The sequence below is a fragment of the Epinephelus lanceolatus genome, chromosome 7 (assembly GCF_041903045.1).
Source record: "Epinephelus lanceolatus isolate andai-2023 chromosome 7, ASM4190304v1, whole genome shotgun sequence".
NCBI classification, from domain to species: domain Eukaryota; kingdom Metazoa; phylum Chordata; class Actinopteri; order Perciformes; family Serranidae; genus Epinephelus; species Epinephelus lanceolatus.
The window spans coordinates 17,207,356-17,222,488 of NC_135740.1; the positions used below are offsets into that span (position 1 = coordinate 17,207,356).

General features: G+C 44.7%; 1 long non-coding RNA gene across 1 annotated transcript; it reads left to right on the forward strand.

Annotated features, from left to right (window-relative positions):
* Positions 1–6,934: 6,934 nt before the first annotated feature.
* On the forward strand, positions 6,935–10,896 carry LOC144463883 (uncharacterized). Its single transcript, XR_013491879.1, has 3 exons — positions 6,935–7,159; positions 7,266–7,904; positions 8,261–10,896. It is a non-coding gene; the product is annotated as an uncharacterized LOC144463883 (long non-coding RNA).
* Positions 10,897–15,133: the final 4,237 nt, after the last annotated feature.

The following is a 15,133-nucleotide window of genomic DNA, read 5'->3' on the forward strand; positions in this document are numbered from 1 at the left end:
AATGAATGAACATTTTACATAAACTGAGCTAATCTACATACCATGTGGTTTACTCATGCTAATGCTAATTCTCTTTATGGTAAAATGTTGGCATTCTGGTATGTAAATGGAATGGAAGTCAGTTTACATCACAACTTTAAGGAACAGTCAGTATCATTTCTTTCTTGTGTGTATATGAAACTGGTTTAATATAAGTTTTGCTGGTCATTTGTTGATAAGGCCTATGAAGCATATGTGCAATAGCAACCAGATCATGTAAACCAATCGCCAGCATAAATGTTGCCATTGTATGCTTCTACAAACCATGGATATGTTACATTTGTATGTTATTATGTAGCGGATATGTTTTAATTTAGCATGTCTTTACATTTCAACAATGCTGTGGTTAAAGTGGTTTTATCTAGGCACAAAAGCCACTTGATTATGGTTGGCAAAAGATCATGTTTTGTCTTAAAATACATATGTTACCAGCTCAGTGGCCTTGTAGTAGAGTGTCCGCCCTGAGACTGGGAGGTCGTGGGTTCGATCCCCGGCCGGGTCATACCAAAGACTATAAAAATGGGACCCATTGCCTCCCTGGTTGGCACTCAGCATCAAGGGTTGGAATTGGGGGGTTAGATCACCACATGATTCCCGAGCGCGGCACCGCTGCTGCTCACCGCTCCCTCAGGGGATGGGTCAAATGCGGAGAACAAATTTCACACACTCAGGTGTGTGACAATCAGTGGAACTTTACCTTTACCTTTACTTTACGTTTGATGGCACAAAAGTTGCCAGCAATGCATTGATGCCTCACTAAAAAAACACGTTTGGTGGCACAAAAACTGAAACTTAGCAACGGGTCACTAAAAAACAACCTTTGTTGTCGTTTGTTGGTCTCAAACAGTGGTTTGCTGCTTGGCCATTGTCTTGCCGAGGTGTCACACCATTCACCATCCGAGTCAGCTCTTACACATTTAATCAGAACTTCATCACTTAACAAACATAGGAAACGTACTAATGAAATGTATCTGTGGTTTGCAGAAATGTACAATGCCAACATTTTCTTAGAGCAACTGGACAGGATCATGGGAAAATATATTTGTACTTTTTGACATAATATATTTGATAACTTGAATTCTTAATATATTTTGGAACCTTTGCATTTGTTATCGTCCTTCAACTCGTTACCTGTAAGCCTTGACGGCTGCAAACCTGTTTAGTTGTGTGAAGATAAATGTCAGTAAAGAAGAGTTAACGCATTTCAGGGTGAACATCAATCTTCATTTAACCAACACATTTACAGTCCTGAGTGTAGACCTATTCTGTATCAATACTTTTGATAATGTCCAAATTCCGGCATAATTAATGGCATTCCCATCAGCCTCAGCTACTCTTTGTGTTTTGTGCTAATTGGCAAATGCTAGCAGGCTAAAGTAAGATGGTAAACATTCCACCTGCTGTCTCAGCACCATAGCTTTGTCATTGTGAGCAAGCTACCATGCATGTAGCTGAAAGCAAGAGCCGATAACATGGCTATAGACTCTTTGCTTAGATAACTTGTTGATACATTTAAGGATGATGAGAGTGTGTTATTAAATCACAGCTAATCCAAGCACTTAATTATCATAATTAATGTTGCCACACTATGAGGAGCCAAAGAGCCTGATAAAGCTTGTGGACCTCTCCAGATTAGTTGAAGTTGGTGTTTTAATCGTAGGATGAATTGTGTTATCCTGCGTTCAGACACTGATGAGTGAGACAGCTAAAGAGAGATCTGTCCACTTAAAAGCAGATTCTGCTGACAAGTGAGTTTTACTAGAAAGACTGTAAAGTCATGCACTACAGCTGTAACATGGGGGGGTAATATAGCATCAGTGTGGTGTTATGAGCACAGAGACCTGGGTTCAAGCCCCCGAGCATCCACCTTGCTGTGGTGTCCTTGACAGATTTACACAAACACCCACACATACTGAATCCCTACCAGCTGCAGGGAGGCTATTCTGTAGCTGACCCTGACCTTTGACCTCTCCATGGAGGAGCAGCAGGGAAGAGAGATTTTTCCTATGGGAGTCATATTACATTGTTACATGCGCAGTAAGCCCAGCAGGTTACACGGATTACAGCAGCATTTTGGTCAGCTGGTAAATTGTGAGGGCAGATGGCTGTGTAAGTGGTGGGCTTTTTTTCCTGTTCTGTTGTTAGTAATTCAACAGCTTTTCATTAAAATCAAATATAGTAACAGTCTGTCAGGTAGAGGCAGAAAAGCTGTCAGTCGTCCTCTCTTGTTTAAGTTTCTCTCTTAATGGTATCACTGAAGGTGACAGAAAGGGCCCGATTTTTACGCATGGTTGGAGCGTGACGCTCAATTAAACAGTTACGTGGCAGAAACAGAGGTTTGGTTCTCTGGCCACTGCCAAAAAAAGGATCCAAAATGCTTGTTCCCACAGTCTCCCAGCTGTGTCTCTTGTGCGCTTGTGTGTGTACTTGTGTGTGTGTGTGTGTGTGTGTGTGTGTGTGTGCCTGAGCACATTTGCATCTGCTCGTGCTCGTGTGGTCCCATCTGAACTTTCCAGAGGGTAAAAGAGGCTCCTGCTGTGCTCCTGTTTGACAAGTCACTTCCTAAAATAGACCAAATTGTGTCTGCCGTCTGCTTCCCTCCTATGGAATAAAAAAAACCCAACAGCAACACAAATGCACGGCCACAGCACCATCCTGCCGAGTGAAACTGTGTTGTCCCGACTCTCCTCTTTGGCCATGTCTTGTTTTATGTTCATTTTTGGTTTAATGATTCATTCAGTGCATTAAATATCAATTCTGCCTGCACTGATCTGGTAAAAGAGATGAAAAGAATGAGTCACTTCAGCTTCAGCAATGACACTAGGCTGTGCATCAAAGTACTTGATTTTTATTTATTAAAGCACCTCATGCTAACATATTTTTTTGTGCGAAATGGAGCTCTGTGCTCACGTAGCTCACGACAGTAGGGCTGTCCCCAACCAAGAATTTTCCTAGTCGATCAATAGTCGTCATTTAGGGCCATTAGCCGACTAGTCGCCTGCATGTTTACGATATTAATTTAATTAATAAATGATATATTTTGGGCAGGGCAACAATGGTTCGAGTTCAAGATGTGAGAAAGAATAGTATCAGTAACATTGTTAACACTGTGCTACATTACAGAGAAATACAAAACCATACTAATGAACCTTCATTAATATAGGCCTATATTTTATCTACAAGTGCACGTCACACACTGAGCGAGCCACCTGTTAATGACGCTGTCGGCAAAGCAGTAATGATTGTGGCTAAAGGTCAAAACACACCGGCGCCGTACGACATGCGTCAAAACAGCTACCCCCATTATTTTCTATTTACAAACCCACACCGGTGGCGGCTCAACGCGTGTCGATTTGTCCTATTTTTCCAGCGTCACCGCCCTTGAAAAAGTGCTATTTTGTACTTCCCAGCTCCCATAGTTAATTAATAACATAAACACAACTACAATAAGCAACGTACCGTCATTGTCTAGTTGTCGTGGTCGTCCTGCGTTGTGTGTTTTCTTCTTGCACTTCTTCTTGTCTTTTGTTCTAATTGGCAGTTGGCAACCAGTACCGCCACCTAGCGGACTGGAGTGTGCAATAGAAATCCAGTTGACGCCCCGCAGCGCGACCTTTTTTGTGTGTGTTGGGGGTGGCACTTGACTCGCATCAATGATGCCGCCGTCATATGACGCCGCCGTCATATGACGCCGCCAGTGTGTTTTGGCCTTAATGGGCATGTTGCTACTTCCATGTTTCAGATGATACATTATGTTTTTAGTCAAGGAATGAAGTTGAGTTTATATATCACCTTGGGTTCGTCCTGCACCTTCTCAAAATGATCCCACACTTTGGATTTCCTGTCCGACATGTTATTAACTAGCCTGTGGAATAACCGCAGGTACCAGTAAATTAGGGGCCATACACATGCCGTGTCTTGAACTTCCTGAAAAACGCGAGGTCGGGCTCTGGGCACTACTCATGTGCCTTTTTTTGTGCCAGCTTTCAAGCGCGTGGGGCAAGTTGCGTCTGAGGTTGCTAAGCAACCTTAACAAGCATCCTATAGCCTATTTACCTGAAATCCTGAGAGCAGAGCTGATCTTCTTCCAGGTGCTGTTTATAAGTGTGTAGGCCTATCGTCCGTGAGACAGATGTAAAGCTCTGGGTGGCCCTGCACTAACATGATCAACTCTTCCATATTTATCACAGACTGACTATTTACATTAGAAGGTAAAGATATCTCTCAGCTGTGATTGGTTTGTAACATGACTTATGCCTCACAGCTGAGCTTGACCTCTTCCTGTGTCTGTCCTTTCAAATTAAATTCCCACATGGTCCAGTGATATAGTTTTGATTTATTTTGACAAGGCGCAGCTCCTAATAGAGTTATATGTTTTTTTTGTTTTTTTTTCTGCGACCAAGGGACCAATGAAATCTTGGCGAGCAATGACTTTTCCGGTTGACTAACATTGGTCAACTATTAGGGGGCAGCACTCGAATTGAGAACCAGTTACAGTTGAGATTCTGTTCCAAATTGTCTGATCCATCAGAATAATATGCCTCAATTCCTTTTATCAATGCCGGGATGTTTTTCTGACAGCTCCACATTGGGAGTTTGCAACAAGAAGGAATCATGGCAGGCAGGAAGAAATGGTCCAGAGTTTGGCTTCTTTTCACAGTGAAAGACGACAACAGCGCAGCTTGCAATGCCTGTAAAAACGATCATTTTAAGTGAGGGTGGAAATACCAGCAATATGTTGAAACAATGAAAGGTTAAAGCTTGACTGATCCTCCACTTAAAGCTAAAGAAAGAACAGAATTTTAACATGATCTCTCCCCTCTATCACTTGTACTTGGGTTGTAGTCCCCTTAAACGTGGCCTCTGAACACCCTTTAATGGCAATGTTAAGTCCTACAGCACAACTTTCAGAGTCTGTCTGAGATTTAGTTCCCTCAAGGAGAAAGTGGACTGTTAACTGCTTTAAAGCCGTTTTCTTATCGTACGGCTTGTCACAGTCTGCTCCCAGTTTCTTCCTGAACTCTCAAGCTGTCTTTCTATCCCGCCGTCCTTATCTCCCTCCCCTCTCCTCCTTCCTGCTCTCTCTGTCTCTCTGTTGGGGATGTTTGTGCAGCTTGTCACCGTGCCATCACTCGAGTGGGATGTCTGTCGCTGAGTGGTCTTCTGTACTGCCCTCCCGCTCTGTTAATCCCCTTTTCAGATGCACAGAGCAGAACCTAAAAAATATGCCTGGCTTTTATATTCTCCAAGGAGTTGCTGGCTATGATTGTAGATCGTGTTTACACCACCCTGTCCTTCTGTCTTTCTAATCCTGACAGACATATTCTAGTCAGTGATTTACTATAGCATTGCAAAAATATTTTATTTTTTACCACCTGTCATACAAACCCATGTGTATATTTACTGTATGCAGAGAAAAGGTCGGTCTAAATTACCTCCTCCAGTTCCTTCTGTGCAATGCATTTTAGGAGTGTAGTGTGTACCAGTGCCCCCTTAACCCTTTGGAACAGAGTTACAAGTGATCGTGGTTGAAATCTTCCCATATGAAATCAGACCCAAGACTCTGATAAGTCATCAGTATTTTCATAAAACAGAATACACATAACATAAAACATAGTAATGATAAAGCAGTTAAAATCACCAAAAGGAAATTTTAAACAAGTAGGTTTCCAGAAGCGATTTAAAAGAGGAGAGCTGAGTTTTCAGCCCTGATCTGCTCAGGCAGCTCGTTCTAAAATGGAGGAGCTCTGACTGCAAAACCTCCATCACCTTTGTGAATTAATCTAGATCTCGGAACAACAAGAAAAGATGCATCTGAGGATCTCAGGGTGCGAGAGGGAACATAGGGCAATAAAAGATCTGTTATTTAGCTTGGAGCAAGGCCTCTCAGGGCCTCTTTATAAGCAATCAATAAAATCTTAAAATCAGTTCTAAAAGCAACAGGTAACCAGTGTAGGGAAGCTGGGATTGGTGTGATGTGGTCATATTTTCTAGTCCGCAGAGTTTTGGATGAGCTGGGAGAGGAGTGAGAAGGATTTTTTACCGATGCCAGAGAGCAAGGAATTGCAATGATCAAATGGAGTGGTTATAAATGCATGAATAACAAACAGATGTTTGTTGGAAAGGAATTACGTATATGATCCTGGAGATATTTCTAAGATGGTGGACGCCAGATTAAAGTACTGAATTTATATGTTTATTATTGCTCGCGGTTCGTTGACAACTTAAGTGTCATGCTACCAATCAGTCGAACAAGTCATCAAATCAAAAAGAACACTGCTTCATTACCAGGCCACTAGTGGTGCTCTGTAGGCTAATGTTAGCAACCTGTGCTCCTACCTTGCCATTGATCACTGTTATAAGAGGAGCGGCAAAAGTGCAGCAACTTTGCTGCTGGACTTAAGTTAAATTTAGGGCACCATATGCCTTCAAAGGAGGGAGGAAACATGGAAATATTGCTATGCATAAATTGACAATAACAAAGTTACATTAGCTAGCTGGTTAGCTACCGAGACATCACCATACTACTAGTGTTTTTTTGTTTGTTTTTTTTGTGCTTGTTAAAAATAAAAGGACCATAATACATTATGGTTATTGTCTCTAAATTCTCTTATTAACAAAGAAACTTTCTTCTTGTTGCCTGTGCAGCTTCTTGCCAATGATTACTCATAACACTCAAAGTGTGCCTCTGAGAAATCTCCATTTGGAAGGCCATGCAGCTCTATCACTTCAACCTATCTCTCTAGCTCAACAAGAATCGGGACACCCTACACTGAGACGTGAACACACAAAACGTATAGGTAAGGGCTAAGTGGTAGGGACAAGGGATGTGTAGGGACTGAGCCTCAAAATACAAATGAACATGCTACTGTTAGAGTTTGGGCGTAGCCTCTCCCTTTCCTTGTGTTTTCCTGTTTTCCCCTCCCTATTGTGTCATGTTTGTCTCAGTCTGTCTGTGTTGCTGGGCGTGGACTCTGGGTTCCCTCCTCCTGCCTGCCCATCTGATCTCCTGCAGCTGCTGGTTCTCCTCACCTGCACCTAATCTCCAATCAAGCCCTGCAGTGTATATAACCTTGGTTCAGACCTCCAGACTCCGCCAGATCGTTCAGTTTCCGTTGTGGTACAGACGTCTAGGTCTCCTTTCCTAAGACTATTTGGATCATTTGTATTTCTGGTGTTTTTTTCCCTGGACAACCAGTTTACCTGTTTTTTTCTCTGTGCCTCAGATCCTCCACGCCAGCTCCACCACTATACAAGACTCGACCTGCCTCACTTCTGTCTTCAGCAGCCAATTTGGTTTCTCCTCCTTCAACTCCACCGCCTGCCCTGCTCCGCCGAACCCAACCTCCTCAGCCTGTCCACTCCAGCCAAGCCTTCAACCAACTTTCCTTTTTTGTCCAAAAATAAACTGTCTAAACTGTTCAGTCTTCTGGTGGTGTCTGCTTTTGGGTCCTAATATTGAACTGCCGTAACAGAACGATCTGGCCAGCATGGACCCATCAGACACAGACCCTGAAACTGTAAATTTACAGAAAGCCGTCTCCAGTCATGGTCAGTTATTAGGACAACATCAGCAACATCTCCGAGCACTCTCCGAAAGCAGCCAAAGCATGGTAAATCAAATATCTGAACTTACACACCAAGTGTCTCTACTCACGTCTCTGCTCACTCCTTCAGTGTCCCCAGCTCAACCTCCTCAGTCCGTTCCACCTGCTGCTGCTCCTACGCCATCTCCACCTCGGGATTCCTATGCCACCGACCCAGAGCCCTTCTCCGGACAAATGGACAAATGCCAAGGATTCCTCCTGCAATGTGCCATGGTTTTCCAGCAACGGCCTCAAGCATTTACTTCGGACCAATCTAAGGTACAATATTTACTGGGATTATTAAGAGGAAGAGCTTTGGCTTGGGCGGAGGCAATTTATTCAAGTCAATCTGTGGGAACCTGGTCTTATGAGGATTTTGTTCACAAGATGAAAGCTGTGTTTGATCATCCTGACTATCAAGGCAATGCATCTAACCGCCTGTTGAATCTTCGGCAGGGTAACAGGAGTGTGGCTGATTATTCTGTTGATTTTTGGACCTATTCTGCTGATGCCAAGTGGAATGAGGAAGCCTTGCGAGGAGTATTTGTTAACGGATTAAGTGAGCAAATGAAAGATGAATTGGCAACCCGTGATGAACCTGCTGACTTGTGTTCTTTGGTTTCTCTTGCCATTAGGATTGACAACCGTCTACGTGAACGTCGTGCAGAAAGATTCGGACGTTCTCAGCAGCCATCTGCTTCTCGTCCCCTGCCCTCAACACCTACAAGAATCCAGCCTTCTGTGAGTTCCTCTGTTAGAGCCACTGTTTCACCTCCCGAGGAGGAGCCTATGCAGTTGGGGCGTGCCCATATAACGCCTGAGGAGCGTCTTCGGAGAATCAGGGCTGGTGAGTGCATTTATTGTGGCCAAACGGGACACTTTCTGGCAACCTGCCCTATTCGGCCAAAAGACAGGGCTCATCAGTAGAAGTGGGGGTACTGGTGGGCCAGACTAGTTCTTCCTCCCCATCCAAGCCACGATTACAAATACAAGCCACAATCTGTTGTAACCAACTAAACTTGCCTCTTTTCGCCTTAGTAGATTCTGGTGCGGAAGAGAACTTTCTGGATTATGAAGTAGCCATTCAGTCTGGAATAGCCCTGGAACCTCTGGAAAGACCCCTCACTGCCAATGCCCTGGATGGAAGATTGCTGGCTCATGTCACCCAACAAACTGAACCCATCACCTTGGTACTCTCAGGAAATCACAGGGAAACAATCAGGTTCAACATTATTTCTGCTCCCAAAACACCATTGCTGCTGGGATACCCATGGTTAAAATGTCATAACCCCCACATTGATTGGTCTGCCGGGAGGATTGTGAGTTGGAGTTCATTTTGCCATTCATCATGTTTGCAGTCTGCTTTGCCTCCCACAGAGGGTGCTGTGGTATTACCCAGTTCTGAGCCTCCAGATTTGTCTTCCGTACCTGCTGATTACCATGACCTTGGTGAGGTTTTCAGTAAAGATCGTGCTCTTTCTCTGCCTCCCCACAGACCTTACGACTGTGCCATTGATCTCCTCCCTGGTGCTCCTTTGCCATCCAGCCGCTTGTATAACCTGTCTCAACCCGAAAGAGAGGCCATGGAGAAGTATATCAAGGAATCTCTGGCAGCTGGCATAATCCGCCCTTCCTCCTCCCCTCTCGGTGCTGGTTTCTTCTTTGTGGATAAGAAGGATAAGACCTTACGCCCCTGCATTGACTTCCGAGGTTTGAACAATATCACAGTGAAGAACAAGTACCCCTTGCCATTACTCACTTCTGCTTTTGAACCTCTCCAAGGTGCCACCATATTCACGGAGCTGGATCTACGGAACGCATATCACCTGGTTCACATACGAGAAGGAGATGAATGGAAGACGGCCTTCAATACTCCACTGGGCCATTTTGAATACTTGGTGATGCCATTTGGCCTGATAAACGCACCTGCTGTCTTCCAGGCTTTGGTGAATGATGTGTTGAGAGATTTTCTAAATCGCTTTGTTTTTGTCTATCTTGATGACATTCTGATTTTTTTCCAAGACCCAGTCAGAACACATCTTCCATGTCCATCAGGTTCTGCAGCGACTTATGGAGAATAAACTGTTTGTCAAAGCAGAGAAATGTGAATTCCACTCCAGCTCTGTGAGTTTCCTTGGGTACATTATTGAGAGCGGGCAGGTGAAGACGGATCCAGAAAAGATCAGAGCAGTTGCTGAATGGCCACAACCCACCACCAGAAAACAGCTTCAGAGATTCCTTGGCTTCGCAAATTTCTACAGGAGGTTCATTAGGGATTTCAGCCGTGTTGCTGCACCACTTACTAGCCTAACCTCCTCTTCAGTTCCATTCTCCTGGACTCCTGAGGCAGAGGTTGCCTTCAAGGAGTTGAAGAATCTCTTCACCTCTGCGCCTGTCCTGATGCAGCCAGACCCATCCCGGCAGTTCGTTGTAGAGGTGGATGCATCCGACACAGGAGTGGGGGCAGTCTTGTCTCAGCGCCTTGAACCAGATCAGAAGCTCCATCCCTGTGCCTACTTTTCTCGACGTCTGTCTCCAGCTGAGCGCAATTATGATGTTGGTAACCGAGAACTTCTGGCTGTTAAACTTGCCCTTGAAGAATGGAGACACTGGCTGGAGGGGGCTGAACAACCATTTGTGGTGTGGACTGACCATAAAAATCTTTCCTACCTTCAATCCGCTAAGTGACTGAACTCCCGCCAAGCTCGCTGGGCACTGTTTTTCAGCAGGTTCAATTTCACTCTTACTTACCGCCCTGGCTCCCGTAATGTGAAGCCAGATTCCCTCTCACGTCAACACATGGTGGAAGACGCAACCTGCTGTCCAGACACAATTCTCCCAGCTGAATGTGTTGTTGCTGCTATAACTTGGGAGATTGAGTCAGCTGTGAGAGAAGCTCAGAAGGATGAGCCAGATCCAGGAACTGGTCCCCCTAACTGTCTGTTTGTCTCAGATTCTGTTCGTTCACAGGTCCTGCAGTGGGTGCATGCTTCACGGTTCTCCTGCCATCCAGGGATTAATCGTACTCTCACGCTGCTCAAGAGATATTTCTGGTGGCCCACCATGGACTCAGACACCCGTGCCTTCGTCACTGCCTGCACAGTTTGTGCCCGAGGAAAGTCTTCTCACCGCCCTCCTGCTGGCCTGCTCCATCCTCTACCTGTTCCCAGTCGCCCATGGTCACACATCGCCTTGGATTTCGTCACCGGCCTACCCCCTTCCAATGGTAACACTACTATACTGACCATAGTTGACCGTTTTTCCAAGGCAGTTCATTTTGTTGCTTTGTCTAAACTTCCTTCAGCCAAAGAAACTGCGGACCTAATGATTAATCATGTTTTTCGTCTCCATGGTATCCCAGTAGATATTGTATCTGATCGAGGCCCTCAGTTTATCTCTCGAGTTTGGAAAGCCTTCTGTCAAGCCCTTGGTGCATCAGTTAGCCTCTCCTCTGGGTTTCATCCTCAAACAAATGGCCAGACTGAGAGAGCTAATCAAGATCTGGAGTCGGCACTACGCTGTGTTGCTGCTTCAAACCCTGCTGCCTGGAGCACCCACTTAGCCTGGATTGAGTATGCGCACAACTCCCTGACCAGGGCAGCCACAGGTATGTCACCTTTTGAAGCTTCTCTTGGTTCTCTTCTCTCTGTTCCCGTCCCAGGAGAGCGAGTTGGCTGTTCCTTCAGTGCAGCATCATCTTCGCCGGTGCCGTAAGGTCTGGAAGGACACCCGTGCAGCACTCCTCCGAACCTCCAGCAACAATAAGCGTTTGGCGGACCAGCACCGAACATCGGCTCCACAATATGAACCAGGTCAGACTGTTTGGTTGTCCTCAAAGCATATTCCTATAAAGGCAGATTCAAAGAAGTTGTCACCTCGTTATCTGGGCCTATTCTCTATTGAGAAGATTATCAACCCTACTGTTGTCAGGTTACGGCTCCCCAGTTCAATGCGAATCCACCCAACTTTCCATGTCTCCCAGCTTAAACCTGTGGTTGTCAGTCCTCTGTGCCCTCCAGCCGCACCCCCTCCACCCCCCCCGGCTTATTGATGACCATCCGGCTTTCACTGTCTGCCGCCTTCTGGATGTCCGTCGGCATGGCAGGGGGCTCCAATATCTGGTTGACTGGGAGGGATATGGACCAGAAGAGCGGTCGTGGGTTCCCCGTTCCTTCATTCTGGACCCCCAGATGGTGAGGGAGTTTCATCGGTCCCATCCCTACAAGCCTGGTGGGTCGCCAGGGGGTTCCCGTTAGAGGGGGGGTACTGTTAGAGTTTGGGCGTAGCCTCTCCCTTTCCTTGTGTTTTCCTGTTTTCCCCTCCCTATTGTGTCATGTTTGTCTCAGTCTGTCTGTGTTGCTGGGCGTGGACTCTGGGTTCCCTCCTCCTGCCTGCCCATCTGATCTCCTGCAGCTGCTGGTTCTCCTCACCTGCACCTAATCTCCAATCAAGCCCTGCAGTGTATATAACCTTGGTTCAGACCTCCAGACTCCGCCAGATCGTTCAGTTTCCGTTGCGGTACAGACGTCTAGGTCTCCTTTCCTAAGACTATTTGGATCATTTGTATTTCTGGTGTTTTTTTTCCCTGGACAACCAGTTTACCTGTTTTTTTCTCTGTGCCTCAGATCCTCCACGCCAGCTCCACCACTATACAAGACTCGACCTGCCTCACTTCTGTCTTCAGCAGCCAATTTGGTTTCTCCTCCTTCAACTCCACCGCCTGCCCTGCTCCGCCGAACCCAACCTCCTCAGCCTGTCCACTCCAGCCAAGCCTTCAACCAACTTTCCTTTTTTGTCCAAAAATAAACTGTCTAAACTGTTCAGTCTTCTGGTGGTGTCTGCTTTTGGGTCCTAATATTGAACTGCCGTAACAGCTACATACTTGAAATAAAAATGTAGTTTAGAATCAAGCCACTACTCTGGTCTTGAAAAATAAACTGTAAAATTTGGTTACAAAGGAAGAGAAACAGTGGGCTTTGTACCTAAACAGAAAGCTAACCAAGAGTTGGTAACCAGACATTTTCAAACTTTGTCAGAGATAGAGGTGTGGCCATGTGAGATTACAGTAACTTCAGCCAATGAAAGAAACTAGATTTTAACACATTTCATTTTTTATTTTTATGAAATTGCATGAATCACCGTCTTGTGTTTTTCACTTAAAACTGAAACTGTGTAAGAAAAACACTTGAATGCCACATTATGTTGCGGTTAAGTCAACAATGGTGTGGTTAACATGTGGTTATGTTTCAGCCCAAAAACCTCTTGGTTATGGTTCAGAAAAGATCCATTTTTGGCTTAAATTACCTTGTTTGGGGGGCACAATCCTGTCTGAAAATTCAGCAATGTCCTGGTAAAAAAACAACCACTTTTGTGCCTTAAAAGCTGCTGGTAAAACAGCAGTGAGTTACTAAATCACAACCTTTTTTTGTTTGTTTGTGCCATCCCACCATCCCCTCCACCTCCCTATGGAAAAAGTCACCTTATATATTGGGTCTGTTTTCAAATGCTGATATAACATGTATGAAATGTACAAATGTAATGTATTGGTGGTTTGCAGAAATGCACAATGCCAACATTTGCTTCTGGTGCCAGGGCTGCAATGGCACACACGGAGTGGGATCAGCTCCAATCCTCTCATGGTCAGCGCTGTTTACCAACACACTCAGGCCAGACAGACAGAGGCCATCACCTATCTTAAGCTCAGGTGGAGGGGACAAGTATCTGGGAGCTTCCCTGCATAGTTGTCAGCAATCACTCTGTTGTTCTGTCTCTGTCAGTTCCTGCTGCCGATGTTGTGCTCTTAAAGAGATAAGACACATCTGCTCTCCCCCACAAGCTAGCTGATTAGCATTCACATCGTCACAATTCACCCATAGGGCATCCTACCAGCATGAGCATTAACATTGGCATCATTAATAGCATGATCTCCGCTCAGAGCCCTCTCCGCCAGACAGCACCTCTCTCCAGCTAAGCTGTGCACTGTGGCTGGAGTGGACATCACCCCTGTTGAGCACACTATTCATCAGCCAGCCTAATTTGGACCCGGCTTATTATTCATTGTATAATTGGACTTGCTTTCACTGACTTGGCTTAGTACTTATTTAACATGCTTCAGTGATGTTTTCTTCTCTGCCGCACTGACAATCTGTGATAGGCCACAGTGTTATTTGAGCAATTATACGGGCAATACATCAAATCTGTCTTTATTTCTCTGGAGGATTTGATCAGGGACGAATTTAGCAAAGACCCAGGTCAGCTCATCTCCATTTCATCTCCAGTGGAGGTCACTCCATGAAACAGTATCAATACTGGATCAGTTTATGAGTCATTATGATCTCAAATGATTTAGGCATCAGTTCTGGTACTCTGAGGTTTGTGTGGGGAACAAAAACTAAGAAATATTACAGAACTAAAAACAGATAAATGAGGTAATTAGATAAGTGGATTAAAGGGTTACTTTGGTCTTTTTCAATTTGGATCCTATTTTCTCTTGTTTTTAAAAGTGACTAATAGAGACAACAGTTGGTCCAGTATTGACCAAGAACGCTGTAGCCGACAGCAACTAAACAGGCTGCACTGTAACCAGTTGGGGCATTTGTGCACAGTAAGTGCGAGTGTTGTCAGTTATGTCCACTAAAAGTGCTTGTTTTTGCCACTGACAGGCTCAGACTGTGTTTCTAAGTGTCTGACACATTGTGAAAAGGATACAGACATTTTTGATAAAGATTAAGATCATTTTTGTTTGATCAGAAACACACCCGAAATTACTACTGCCAAACCCACAATACTCCATTTCAATAAAGAGTAATTATATCATCTTAAAATTTAGGCTAAGGCTGCAATGTATTGTTAATGGGTAGCTGCGTACCATCAACTTACGTACACTAAGGCGGAATTTATACTTGTGCGTCAGCTTTATGCAGAGCCTACATTGTAGCCTACGTACATGGCCTATGCCATTGTGAGCATTTATACTTGTGCGGTGGTGTATCTGTGTCACTCTGCAGTTACACCTCCAAAACACTGGTCAGTCGTCTGGGTTTCTGTTAAGTGCTGTTAAGTTTAGCTGATTCCAAACACACCAAAAACACACATTAAACACACATTAAACATGGCTTAATAGAGACAATTTCAAACACAAAACAGTTCGACTTAACTATAACCTGCAGCATACACAGACAAACACTTGTCTTTTGCTGGACACATTTTCCCCACAAATACAACATGCTAATGTTATTAGCACAAGCCTATAGCATGTTACGTTGTATAAATTAGCCTAGCAGCTAGCGATCTTTTCCTCTTCTCATATGAAGCCAGGGACAACAGCAACATTTTACAAAGGTAACTTTACAAAATTCGGCTCCATTAAAACTCACAAGGCTCACTGACAAAACAATTGTCTTATACTAAATATGTTGTCCCAACAAATATAACATGCTAACGTTATTAGCACAAGCCTGGGGCATTATACATTGTATAAATTAGCCTAGCAACCAGCGGAGGCTTCC